Source organism: Sprattus sprattus (genome assembly GCF_963457725.1).
Source record: "Sprattus sprattus genome assembly, chromosome: 18".
Classification (NCBI taxonomy): domain Eukaryota; kingdom Metazoa; phylum Chordata; class Actinopteri; order Clupeiformes; family Clupeidae; genus Sprattus; species Sprattus sprattus.
Genome location: NC_137916.1, coordinates 1529716 through 1541076, shown reverse-complemented (window position 1 = coordinate 1541076; position 11361 = coordinate 1529716).

Below are 11361 nucleotides of genomic sequence, written 5' to 3'. Positions count from 1 at the left end.
AATTACCCACACAGGAGAACAAGTATACCATGACAGTGGAGACATTTACAAAAAATACAAAATAAATAAATAATGGTTAGTTAAAAAATATTTTGTTTATAAGAACGTCTTTGTTTCACCCACTGAGTTTAAATTTGCAGTTTCCCTTTGCTTGAGCTTGAGTTCATGTGCTTGTGCAGGCATCGTCTCGCTCACACGCACAGAGATGTAGTCCAGAGAGGGTTCTTATGTGAGATCGGAGGGGCACTCCACGGGGAACAGAGTTCTGTATTTGCCCTTCTGCCCCTTATGTGAGATCGGAGAGAGGCTCCAGGGGGAACAGAGTTCTGTATTTGCCCTTCTTCCCCTTCTGGGAGTCGTTGGGCGAGGGAGACAGGATGTTCTTCAGCTTCACCTGCAGCCAATCCTGGCGCTCCGCCACCTGTTTGTGCTCGCGAACGTTATGCATCAGCTGCACCTCACTGATCGATCTTCTTCTGTCAGGTGCCGAACCACAAACACACACACACACACACACACCAGAAATGTCAGCTACCTCACATTTACATCTTTATCCACAAGCTACATTATTCAGTATTGAAATAGCATCATACTCAGTGTAAATAGCATCATATTCAGCGTAAATAGGGTCATGTAATGTATTAGGGACGTGAAGTAGTGTAATAGTTCATAGTGGTAGTGAAGGGGCATAAATCACAGTCCTAGTGATTGAGTGTGTGTGTATATGAGTGTGTGTGTGTGTGTGTGTGTGTGTGTGTGTGTGTGTGTGTGTGTTTGTGTGTGTGCATGAGTGTATGTGGGCATTAATCACAGCCTCAGCGCTCATACCTCAGAGGGTGCCCTTGGACAGAAGAACACAACCAGCACAAGCCAATGAGCAGAGCCAGTTTTCCCACGCCTCGTATACACACCATCATGACAACCTGGAAGAGAGAAACAAACCAGTTTCAGTCCCTGTGTACTCTGTGTGTGTGTGTGTGTGTTTGTGTGTGTGTGTGTGTGTGTGTGTGTGGGAGTGTTTACGTCTAAAATCAGAAAAGGTTGTTACAGCAATTGCTGTTCGAGGTCACAGAGAGAGGGTGTTAGCCATAACCCTCCGACCCATACTCACCCGAACGTAGTTTCTTCAGCCGAGTTTGCTAACTCTAGTGCTCCGTATCCCAACTATAGTGCTCCGCATCCTAACCCCAATGCTCCGTATCCCAACTCTAGTGCTCCGTATCCTAAACCTAGTGCTCCGTATCCTAACTCTAGTGCTCCGTACCCTAACCGTGGCGCTCCTTACCCTAACAGTGGTGCTGCGTACCCTAACCCTAGTGCTCCGTATCCTTAACCTAGTGCTACGCATCCTAACCACAGTGCTCCATATTCTAACCCCAGTGCTCCGTATCCTAACCCCAGTACTCCGTATCCTAACCCCACTGCTCCGTATCCTAAACCTAGTGCTTCGAATCCTAAACCTAGTGCTCCGTATCCTAACCCCAGTGCTCCATATCCTACACCTAGTGCCCCAGAGCCTAACTCTAGTGCTCCGTACCATAACTCTAGTGCTCCGTACCATAACCGTAGTGCTCTGTACTCACCTCTGTCCCTTCAGCAGAGTATCCCAGTGTGCCCAGTGTGCTTGTTATCCAGTGAGCCAATCCAGTCCAGCTCAGAAGGACCGCTCCTGCTTTTATACAGCCGCTGCTCCGGCATATTGATGAGCAGACCTGGTTATTGATGGTGATGTCAGCCTCAAGCTTGGAGCGGCATGTGCATGACGACACCGCGTCCCCCACCACCACCCCTCGACCCCTCCAAGCAGACCGCTATGTTATTCAACTTTCAACACCTCATCCAACACACGACTACTCTCCATGCTGTTGGACTGTCGCCAGACACACACCCACACCCACACACACACACACACACACACACACACACACACACACACACACACACACACACACACACACACACACACAGAAAAGATGGCCTTTACAGAGAAGTTTAAAGCTGCATGCTCTGAATATCTACAGTGGCAAAGCCAGAATGCCACATCAAGAGATCTACTATTGTCTTTTACTGGGTCAATACTTACACACCTGATATCTTCTCTTTGACTGGGTCGAGACTTACACATGCTACATATGATATACATATGCATATATACTTACACATGCTACAAATGATATACACATATATATATATACTTACACATCATAAGTGGGAATTGGGCTGTAAATGACATGCATTACATGCATTATGAAAAAGGTGAAAATATACTGATATGATATGGAGCCCATTCTCCAGTGCATTCCATTCAGACTTCCTGCTGTCTGTGCAGCACTCCAGACAAACATTCTCTCTCTCACACACACACACACACACACACACACACACACACACACACACACACACACACACACACACACACACACACACACACACACACACACACATACACACACACACACACACACACACACACACACACACACACACACACACACACACACACATACACACACACACATACACACACACACACACACACACACACACACACACACACACACACACACACACACACACACACACATACACACATTCACACAGTTCTCCCTCACAGGGAGTTGGGGAGACGGTCCGTCCACAGAGAAATGTACTGCTTTGGCTCAGTGCTGGTTTCCAAGGGGACCGCGGGTCAGCCCTCCGACACAGACCTCTTGCTGAGATGACGTCAGGAGATGGTCTTCTACCTAAGGTGGTGACGTTGGGAGAGGTTTTCTTCCTAAGGTGGTGACGTCGGGAGAGGTTTTCTAATGGGGTTTTCCTTCCAATTCAATGCCATTGTGAGAGATTCTCTTCCTGAAGTGGTGACGTCGGGAGGGACGTCTGATTCTGGGCAGCAGGTTTGTCACGAGGACCTGTGGAGAGAGTCCGGTAAGCTACTCAGTAAAAGCAGAATTGACCACACACACAACACTCACACTGCAGGAGAGACTCTGACCACACATACACACACACACACACACACACACACTGCAGGAGACACTCTGACCACACACACACACACACACACACACACACACACACACCCAAACACAGCAGGAGACACTTTGACCACACACACGCACACATACACTGCAAGAGACACTGACTACACACACACACGACACTCTGACCCCGCAGCACTGACTACCTACCCAACACAACAGGGGTGTTTCTTTACTGGAATCCACCTGACCAGTCCCTACACACACACACACACTCACACACACGCACACTCAAACACACACACACACACACACACACACACACACACACACACACACACACACACACCCTTACAGTAGGACCATCTGTAAAAGCTAATGGCTCCTCATCACCATAACCTGTAATGACATATACACGTTTAATCTCCATAACCTGTAATGACACATGTAAGGCAAGTAGCATGTCAATCTAGCCTTGTCCACTCACTTTGCCTCTCTTCTTCCCCCGCACCTCTACTCTGTCTCCACTGGGAGGCTGCTGGAGACTTTACACCTTTTCACCCGTAATTAGTGCTCAAAAAATGGATTCCTTTCAAATGTTTAGCGCATTAAAAAATGCCTGGGTTTTTGTTATTATATCTAAACACACACACACACATACACCAACACACGCACAAGCACACACACACACACACACACACATACACACACACACACACACACACATACACACACACACACACCCACGCAAACACAAACGCACACACACACACACACACACACACACACACACACACACACACAGTTGTTGGACCATTAGGGTCAGCTGCACAGTAAAATGGGGCCAGGCAGAAGAGGCAGAGAGAGCTCTGAAGCACCTGGAGTATGTGTGAGCGTGTGTGTGTGTTCTATGGAGAGGTGAGTGTGTGTGTGTGTGTGTGTTCTATGGAGAGGTGAGTGTGTGTGTGTGTGTGTGATCTATGGAGAGGTGAGTGTGTGTGTGTGTGTGTGTGTGTGTGTGTGTGATCTATGGAGAGGTGAGTGTGTGTGTGTGTGTGTGTGATCTATGGAGAGGTAATTGGGGTGTGTGTGTGTGTGTGTGAGAGAGAGAGTGTGTCTGTGGTTGTGGTTGTGTGTTTGTGTCTGTGCTGGTGTGTGTGTGTGTGTGTGATCTATGGAGGTGATTGGGGTGTGTGTGTGTGTGGGTGTGTGTGTGTGTGTGTGTATGTGTATGTGTGTGTATTTTTGTGTGTGTGTATGTATGTGTGTGTGTGTGTGAGTGTGTGTATGTGTGTGTGTGTGTGTGTGTGTGTGTGATCTATGGAGGCAAGTGGCCTTGTCACGCTCTCTTAGGACACGTTAGGTAACCATTAGAGAAGTTTGATAAATGCAGGACAGGAATGGGCTGTCATGACACTAAGCTCATACACACAAAGACACACACACACACACACACCCACACCCACACCAAGGGCGTAGGTTTGCATAGGGTCCATAGGGACTAGTCACGACCAAAGTTTGGGAAAGACAGAATTGTCCCCATCAATATTTTGTTAATTTGAGAAAAAAATATTTTGCGCAATATATTTGCAAAACTCATTGTATTATTATCAATACTATGTTACTTTGTAACGTCTGCAATCTTTCGACCAGCGTGTTATCAGCAGCTGGTCTTGTTGAAGCCAGAAGGATAAAGCTAACCTACCCACATAATGGGACCATGCTAGTTTAGCCTAGTACCAGCAGGCTAGCAACTCAAAAGTGATATTAACTGGTAATAAGTAGGCCTATATGATCCCTTGGATAGTAATAAGGCTATCTCGTTCCCTGTAATCTCTGGACCAAAGTCAACAGTCAACTAAGCATGGTTAGTGTCTGTATTAAATTGGTGAATTGCTGTGCAGGAAAAAAAGCAGCCTGAAGCTACAGATGTAGAGCAGGTTGATGATGATTCAGGTGAGACGTTGAATGGTCCATTTAGGTTAAGATTGCATCAAAATGCAGTTTATTAAGGGATCTTTAGACAATGTTCCCATGAATGTAATGAATAATGATAATAAATGTTATACTCGTAGGTAGTAAAAAGGTGCAATAAGTTGGGATGCCCAAATGTATGCATCATATACATTATTTCATTGCACAGAAATCCAGTACAGATGATGCACAGCCTAGTAGCCTAGTACAGCTCCATAAAACCTGAACAAATTACCTACATATTAAAATATGTCCCTACCAATGCTCAGACCGAACCTTTGCACGCCCTTGACACACACACACAAAGACAAACACACACACACAAAGACACACACACCCAGAGACACACATACACCCAAAGCCACGCATATACATACCCATAGACACACTCACACAGACTTTGAAGTTGAAGATAAAAACCTACTGTGAGTGCCGCATGCGTGAGTCCCATGTACAGGTGTCAAACTGGGTCATTTAGTGCTGTGTGGTGGAACCAGACTGTGTGTGTGGGATGTGTGGTTGGTGGTATAGAGGCCTGTGTGGTGTGTGTGTTAAATGTGTGGTGTGTGTGTTAAATGTGTGGTGTGTGTTTGGTGGTGTAGAAGTCTGTGTTTAATGTGACGTGACACTGATCTGAGGATGCTCTGGTCAGTGTCTCCTGCCGTGTGTGTGTCGTGTGTGTGTTGTAAATTCAGCTTGTGACTGTTGTTGATTGATTCTGTCTGCTCACTTTGTGTGTGTGGTGTTAAGTGGCCCATGTCTGCGAACTTGGTTTGTGTGTGTGTGTGTGGTGTTAAGTGGCCCATGTCTGCTAACTTGGTGTACGTGTGTGTAATATGTGTGTGTGTGTGGTGTTAAGTGGCCCATGTCTGCTAACTTGGTGTACGTGTGTGTAATATGTGTGTGTGTGTGGGTGTGTATCTGTGTCTGTGTGAGTGTGTTAAGTGTCTCTGCTAACTTTGAGTGAGAGAGACAGTGTGTGTGTGTGTTGTGTGGCACATGTATGACACTCTATTCTAACTTGGACTGAGAGAAAGAGAGTGTGTGTCTGTAATCTCTGCCTGTGTGTGTGTGTGTGTGTGTGTGTGTGTGTTGAGTGTGTCTCTGCTAACTTCTCCTGGTTGCCTCATGGAGTGGGTATGTCAGCCATGCCACCTCTGAGAATCCCCCCCCACGGATTACACACCATCAGCTGGGGTCACCTGCCAGTTACAATGACAACCACGCCCCCCCTGCCACACACACACACACACACACACACACACACACACACACACACACACACACACACACACACACACACACACACACACACACACACACACACACACACACACAGCTGGGGTCACCTGCCAGTTACAATGACAACCACGCCCCCCCTGGGGTAAAATTAGCCTCCAGCTTGGGGGGGGTGGGGGGGCATCAAACTAATCAAGCCACATCTCTCAGACAGGGAGTGTGTGTGGGTGTGTGTGGGTGTGTGTGAGTGTGTGTGTGTGTGTGTGTGTGTGTGTGTGTGTGTGTGTGTGTGTGTGTGTGTGTGTGTGTGAGTGTGTGTGTGTGTGTGTGTGTGTGTGTGTGTGTGTGTGAGTGTGTGTGTGTGTGTGTGTGTGTGTGTGTGTGTGTGTGTGTGTGTGTGTGTGTGTGTGTGTGTGTGTGTGTGTGTGTGTGTGTGTGTGTGTGTGTGTGCAGACACGAAGAGGACTAAGAGTGATACTGTAGTAGGTCTGGATAGATTCGTAACTGTACTGTAAACAAACACTCTCATTATGGCTTGCACCTGCCACACACACACACACACACACACACACACACACACACACACACACACACACACACACACACACACACACACACACACACACACTCACACAGGGCTTCTGTGTGAGCCTGTGGTTAAGCCGTGTCTTCAGGCCATTCCGGGTAACGGCTCCTGACCACATTCATACGCACACACACACACACACACACACACAAACACACACACACACACACACACACACATGTACCACATGCATATAAGGGCAGACATACCACACATACAGACATATTTCACATAGACATACAGACCACACACATAGATACACACAGATATACAGAAGTTACACACACACATTGCATACATTCCCCAGCCACCCTCAACTACAAATCATTCCCATCCCACACTGAAGCCAAGCTCAACACACACGACGACAGACTCTTCACTTCAGTGCTGCGCACACACGCACACTCACACACATTACAGACACACACACACTTACACACACATTACACACACACACACTCACACACACACACACATTACAGACACACACATTTAAACACATCCACACAATCATCGCCATTGGCGGCAGCTTTCACTGCCTCTCATGAGTAATGAAAAGGTCTTCATCTTTAGCATTATTTATTACTTGCCCTTCACACACACACACACAAACTCCAGCTCTGATGATCGGTCCTATATGTCACCTGTCTTCTGGATAACTATGCTTCAAATGGGCTGAGTTCCAAAAATAAAGAAAAAGTTATTACTATGCAATTGTGCCAATCTTAATATCTCCCTTGTACGTCGCTTTGGATAAAAGTGCGTCTGCAACAGGGGTGAATCCCACTTTTGGGGGGGCTAAGCCCCTAGATAAAACCTATTATTTTTCCTGTGACCCAGCAAAACTAGGGGGCCTGGGGCATACTCCCCCATAAGCTTTTTTTTAAATTTCCTTTTAAATAGTGCCCTCTAGTGGGTTTTAGGAAGAGTTATTAACACATTTAGATTTAGGGAATGTGTAGAGATTTATAGGGATTTGCAGCTCAAGTGAGTAGGTTAACGTTGTAGGCTAGAGTTCACTTGCTAGTTATAGCTGGCGGAGCTACTAGGTAGGGTAGCATACCCACAGGATCAATGAACCGGCATGATAAAAGAGAGCAACGACATCTATAATTAACTTGTGATGATTTCACCATTTTGTTTATTTTACTATTTTAAACTTCATGTGCTCTACCTTTATATCCAGCAGCTGATTAAGTCGCTCCAAGTATGTTTACTAGACGTTATCACCGTCTGTCTGCACGCTCGCGAGGCTCACTCACTCACGACCAAACAGAGTCGTGCGCTTTCCACCACCATCTCAAACAGGCGGGATTCCTGTGCTAGCCGAGATTTCTAACTAAATCGGTTGCTAGGTGTGAATTTGACGATTTCAAAATAAAAAAATATACCGTATATATTTAATATGTAATGTAATGTATAATTGTCAAATTGTCAAATTGCGAGCCCCACACTTATGACACACATATGAATTATAACTGCCTTGTGTCGAGTATTAGACTTAGACTATGTATCTTGACACTGTTCACCTGAAACACACACACACAAACACTCACACACACACGTATGACTCAGACTTAGTATCCTATATGTTAACCTTATGGTGGTCCTTATCTTCGGGTTCAGCGTGAGGTTTACGCCAAAGCTTCAGTGATTGACCCAGGGCAGTGGGAAGATAATGGGCCTTTTACAAACGCTGAACACACACACACACACACACACACACACACACACACACACACACACACACACACACACACACACACACACACACTCACACACTCAAACACACAGACACATGACTGGCCCGGGGCAGTAGGAAGATAATGGGCCTTTTACAAACGCTGGTCGTTGTAACATTACCATTAATCTCACTCAGGCTCTGGATTCTTGAGCACCTTGACACAATTTCATTGTTTTAGCACCATATAAATAATATATTTATTATCCAAATAAGATTGAATTGAATCTCCACTGGGTGGCAGCATTTCCTCAGCTCTTTCATAGGCACTCCTCACACACACACACCCAAAAATACACACAAACACACTCATGCACACACACCCAAAGACACACACACACACACACACACCCAAAGACACACACACTCACACAGCCACAAAAACACACACACACTCCTTACACACACCCCAGGACACACACACTCACACACACCCAAAGACACACACACACACACACACACACACACCCAAAGACACACACACACACACACACATCAAACTCAAACTCTCTTTTGTGGAACTGTCCCTCTCTCTTACCGTGATCGAAAATTGAGTATAGCTCATGATCACCATTTTTTCAGGTCATCTCGGTGTGAAAAAAACTATTGAGCCAATGACTCGTTATTTCTACTGGCCAGGTAATAACCGTGATGTTGCTAATTATTGTCGAACATGTAATTTGTGTCAGATCACAGGCAAACCGAATCACACAAAGAACAGAGATGCCGCTGTCCACTGCGCGTGGTGCTGAAGTTGTCTCTCCGCTGGTGGCCGTGGGCCAAGTTAAAAAAAGGCCAGTTCGGTTAATTGAGGGGAGATTGAACAATTCTGAGATTTTGAATGATTTGTATTCGTTCTTGTCTCATCTCTCTTCCTTTGAACATGACGATCTTATCTCCTTAATTGAACAGCACGAAGATCTTTTCCCCGATGTGCCTCGCCGTACAACAGCGATCGTTCATGACATTGATGTTGGCGCCAAGCGGCCCATTAAAGGGATAGTTCGGTTTTTAAGACATGAATCTGTATGGCTTCCCCGTCACCAGTGTCATGCAATCATGCATCACTTACCCCCGACAGCGTCCTGTGAGCAGAGTTCTCGTCCAGTTTTGGTCAAACCGAAAGTAGTCAGGAAAACGATGCTTTATGTCAATTTTATCAAATGTTGTCTCAGTTTTCATCGTTTTGCTGTGATGGACGTTTCTCTCAGGCAACTTTGGTGAATCAAACTTTCGCTAATCGACTTTCGCGAATCAAACAGGTAGACTCTAGCTGTGAGATTGCATTATCGAGCGTATTGAAAATAGGGCCAAGTGATAAAGAGGTGTGACTTTTTCCACTACAATGTTTTTGGGATGCAAATATATCACTCTTTTGAACACATAATGTTTTGGGAAGAGAAACTTTTTATTTTGCTGGGTCTAGCAAACCTGCCGGACTACTTTCGGTTTGACCAAAACTGGACGAGAACTCTGCTCACAGGACGCTGTCGGGGGTAAGTGATGCATGATTGCATGACACTGGTGACGGGGAAGCCATACAGATTCATGTCTTAAAAACCGAACTATCCCTTTAAGCAACATCCTTATCCAGATGCAGACGCCAGATGCAGCCTGGGTAACCACTGCAGAGCTACAGGTCAGAGCTACAGGTGAGTCAGAGCTACAGGTGAGTCAGAGCTATAGGTGAGTCAGAGCTACAGGTGAGTCAGAGCTACAGGTGAGTCAGAGCTACAGGTGAGTCAGAGCTACAGGTGAGTCAGAGCCACAGGTGAGTCAGAGCTTCAGGTGAGTCAGAGCTACAGGTGAGTCAGAGCTACAGGTGAGTCAGAGCTATAGGTGAGTCAGAGCTACAGGTGAGTCAGAGCTACAGGTGAGTCAGAGCTACAGGTGAGTCAGAGCTATAGGTGAGTCAGAGCTACAGGTGAGTCAGAGCTACAGGTCAGCGCTACAGGTGAGTCAGAGCTTCAGGTGAGTCAGAGCTACAGGTGAGTCAGAGCTTCAGGTGAGTCAGAGCTTCAGGTGAGTCAGAGCTACAGGTGAGTCAGAGCTACAGGTGAGTCAGAGCTACAGGTGAGTCAGAACTACAGGTCAGAGCTACAGGTGAGTCAGAGCTACAGGTGAGTCAGAGCTACAGGTCAGAGCCACAGGTGAGTCAGAGCTACAGGTGAGTCAGAGCTACAGGTCAGAGCTACAGGTCAGAGCTACAGGTGAGTCAGAGCTATAGGTGAGTCAGAGCTACAGGTGAGTCAGAGCTACAGGTGAGTCAGAGCTACAGGTGAGTCAGATCCACAGGTGAGTCAGAGCTACAGGTCAGAGCTACAGGTCAGAGCCACAGGTGAGTCAGAACCACAGGTGAGTCAGAGCTACAGGTGAGTCAGAGCTACAGGTGAGTCAGAGCTACAGGTGAGTCAGAGCTACAGGTGAGTCAGAGCCACAGGTGAGTCAGAGCTACAGGTCAGAGCTACAGGTGAGTTAGTGCTACAGGGGAGTCAGAGCTTCAGGTCAGAGCCACAGGTGAGTTAGTGCTACAGGTCAGAGACACAGGTGAGTTAGAGCAATGGGGAGATGTGAGCTGGTATCTGTTATGGACATTCCTGATCATGCACCTGCAGATACTTTCCACTGGAGGGCACTATCTATGCACAAACAAATACAGTCCCCCACACACACTTACTTGTACATAAAAAGTACGTATATAAACAAACAAACATTTAAACACAATTAAACACATACAGGCACACACACACACACACACACACACACACACACACACACACACACACACACACACACATTCCAGTAAGACTAAGTTGTTATATGGGTTCAGTATTCAGCTC